Here is a 4,105-nt window from a genome sequence, read left to right as displayed (position 1 = left end):
TCTTTCATATGAATACTGTGGCATAAAATTATAATTCTTTACTTGATTTCTTCTTACACAAATACTCTTACGTATACGTACAGCCCTGCATACATAAACATAAGTAAATTGGAGATGCCAATCCCGGGCTACCAGCACTCGGTGATTTCATGCGTATCTAATCTACTAGTCCCGAGGTAATTCATTAACTTAGTCTAGTTAAATGGTAGGACATTAATCGAAATTATAAAATTTTCTCTTTCATTTCTTTCTAAAGGTTAAAAATCTGAAGTAAACTCATTCAAATGTTACGGAAACATTGTATTTAAAGAAATCCATATCTGAAAATTTAGTGGCCCGCGTTATCCAGAATTTTTAAAGTTTTCGGAAACTTTTTAGCCCACAAATACTTCTAATATATTATAAAGATTTTGGTAATTTCCAAACAAAAAAACCGAAATATTCATACCTACTTTGATATTTCTGAGAAATTTTACAATACAACCAATTCGGGAAGAAATAAACTAAACTTAATTATGTACGATCTAAAAAATGTACTAATCTCTCATAGATAATCTCTCTAATCTCTCGCAGTAACTGAATGAGTTGGTCCACAAATAGAGGAAGAGCTTGGCGAAGCACCCAAAAAGGGTGTAACAGCCAATCATCATTTGGCACTACAGCTCTGTGTGAGCTTTGGTCTGCTGGTTCTTTGGTTGTTTCCCTCCAATTGGATACCTTTTTTTCTCATGTCGTCTTCTAGTTTGTCAACCCATCTTGATCTTGTCTGTCTCTTGCTTTCGTTGCAAGCTTTTTAGCATTAATTAATTTTTTTTTTTCTTTTTTTGCCTCCTTTAATAATTATATATGCGGGTTGCCCATATTCGACGGACCCGATAGATTTCGATGACTCTTTGGGCCCATTCTCATCGACGAGGTTTGTCCGCAGCTTGAATCTTTACGGGAATAAATGCAAATCAATGCGGATAATTCGTTGTAAAGTGGTCCGAGCAATGCCCAACTGCTGAGAACGGCGATTTTGGGATGTCCTTGGCGACGTCTTGGTGATTGAGCCTCTTTGGATTAGAAAGAGCATCACCATTCGAAAACCTTTCGTACAAACGTTTAATGGTGTTCTTAGAAGGCGCACTTTTCACATTATTTAATTTTTTATACGCACGTTGAGTTTTCACAATTGACTTGCGTGGCGTGTACTGTTCCATGGTAAAAATCTGCTTGGACTGACGTTTCTAACGCGGTATGTCATTAAGCGATTTGACGTCTCTGTTAAAAGAGTGTTTCTCCGAAATTCTCTCTGTGAATTGCGAATAGTAGTCACGTACCAACCCATTCGGCTCCGGCGGCCGCCTCCTTTATTAATTACACCTGTCGTATGACACTAAGTAATTCTTTCTACAGCTTGGGTTTCATAACTTTAATCATTATCAATATTACATTTTGGTTAAGTTTTTGTGTGATTTTACAAGTGTATGTACATAGCTTTAAATTATTATAATTTTCGTTGAGCTCTCGTGGGGTCCATTCTCATGGTATGGCCTAGCCATCTTAGTCTTTGAGCTTTGATGAACCGCACAACATTTTCCCCTCTTATTCGCCACTCGCCGTTGTCTTTGACTGCACCGAAGATTTGCCTCAAAATTTTTTCTCGAATACTTGGAGCTTGTTTTTGTCTTTTCCACTAATTGTCCAAGGCTCCGATCCGTAGCAAAGAACTGGTCGGTCTATAGATTTATACAGCGAAATTTTGCTAGTTTTGTTCAGCAGCTTCGATTTAAAGAGTTTAATAAGTGAGTAGAATGCTCTATTTGCTGCTTGTATTCTCTCGTCATTTGTAATGCTCATTGCGTTGTCGTGGCTTGGTTTAAACACCAGATACGTGAAAGTTTTCACCGCTTCAAACTCATATGCCCCGATTTGGATTGTGCTAGATACCAGATCGTTTTTTTTTTCAACATATATTTTGTTTTCTCCTCGTTAATTTTCAATCCAATTTTACCGGTTGCGTTTTCTATGACACAGAAAGTATTTGCTAATGCATTAAGGTTTTTGATGGTTATCGCAATATCATCTGCATACACGTATATTTGTGTAGTACTGTTAAGTATAGGCCCAGTTCTTTTTGCATCAGTGAGTTCGTCTATTGCGCAGCGCAATAAAACATTAAAAACGGTTGAGGAAAGAGTACCGCCTTGCTTAACTCCAGTCTGTATTTTAAAGGCCTCATATAATCTGTCTTGTACCCAAACTCTCGATTCGGTATTGCGCAGAGTCATCATTACCATGTGTGCCAATTTTTTGGAGATTCCACATTGCTAAAATATTACTGGTATATATTTATTCTGTTCATGCTGTCAAATGCAGGCTTAAAATCAATAAACAGCATGCGTAGGTTGATGTTGCGCTCATAGCATTTTTCCATAGTCGTCGCTCTTCCGCAGCAATCAGGCAAATTTATTTTATCTCATTCCCGTCTGAAGCAACACACATGTGCCAACGTTGAACCCAGTCCTCCATGCACCCCTGGTAGGCCGACGAAGGGATGGCCTTCAGCTCCTTCGTCGCATTCTTTTTGAGCTCCTCTATTGACTGAAATCTCCTTTCACGAAGTGGTAACTTCAACTTGGGAAACAAAAAAAGTCACACGGGGTCATATCAGGTGAATACGGTGCTTTGCACGATGGTATTTACTTGGTGTTTGGTTACCAAAACTAAGAGTATATAGTATACATTTCTAAACAAAAATTTACAGAAAACGTCCAATTTTGTTGTCGAACATGACCAGAATTTAGTCGTTCTTAGTATTTGTTATTATTTATTAAGAGACAAACAAAAGGTTTATTGAATAAGAAATTATAGTAAGATTACCATCAAATCCCGGAATCAGCAACTATCGCTAATATTGGCATTCATAGATTGTTGTTGTCGCATGTATGTTTGTGTACTCAGCAAGCTTGTTTTCTTGATTTCTTATTCAAAATAATTTTTGAGTTACGCTCATTAAGATGAGCTTCGAATAGGTTTTCTTATTTTCTATCGAAACACTAGAAATAATAAATGACTACTGAATAATTATAAAATATGACTCATATGGGCGAGACTTACAGTTTGAGTACTTCAGTGCCTTTCAGTTTATCATTTTAATCAAAGTGTGAGTCAGCGTCTAGCATTCAAGGTGTTTGGTCTTAGGCCCGCTATCGTTGTGTTATTCAGTGCGGGTTGTTCGGTTATATTTTTCTCTTCTTTGATTAGCTAAAAGCATTGCATTATTTATTTCTATTAATATAATATATAAATCCTAGTTTTATTCCGATTTGGTGAGTTTTCCTAATTGCGATAATGCCCCCCGGAGCAACTGATAACCGGGAGAATCGCTTTGCTTTACTCGCAAGCGATACCCCACGCAAGAAAAAAAAATTAAGTAATGGTTCATCAGTTAACCTTTTCCCTGAATTACCGAGTGTTACTGTGGTAGATCCTAAGTTTCTGGTCTTATCCTGCAGCGATGAAAATAAAAAAATTTCAGACTATTCATGTTTTGCCGTCCATAAGGCAATTCAGCTTATCAGTAAAGAGGTAATATCGATCTCCGAACTCAGGGATGGTAACCTTCTACTACTGGTAAAGGACAAGAAAACAGCACAAAAATGTTTGTCTACCACGCAATTACAAGGACTGTGTCATATCACATTTTCATTTCATTCTGCACTCAACATCACCAAGGGGACAATCTATGCCCCTTATCTTAATAAAGTGTTTGATGAAGAAATTGTGAATGAACTCAGCAGCCAAGGTGTTACTTCTATTTACAAATTCAATAAAATGTTCAATGGAAAACTAACTCCTAGTGGTGTTATCTTACTATCTTTTGATTCTTACAAATTACCTAACAAAATTGATGTGTCACGGCATTCTGTAAAAGTTAGGGAGTACATTCCTAATCCCATGCGGTGCAAACTGTGTCAACTACTTGGTCACACCACAAAATGGTGCAAGAATCAACCAATATGTGTTGGGTGTGCACTACCTCCACATCAACCAGACGATTGCACTCGTATTATGTGTGCAAACTGTTCAGAACAACATCCTTCATCCTCCAATGAGTGCA

This window comes from Anastrepha ludens, chromosome 4 (genome assembly GCF_028408465.1).
Source record: "Anastrepha ludens isolate Willacy chromosome 4, idAnaLude1.1, whole genome shotgun sequence".
Classification (NCBI taxonomy): Eukaryota; Metazoa; Arthropoda; class Insecta; order Diptera; family Tephritidae; genus Anastrepha; species Anastrepha ludens.
This window is presented reverse-complemented; position numbering follows the sequence as displayed.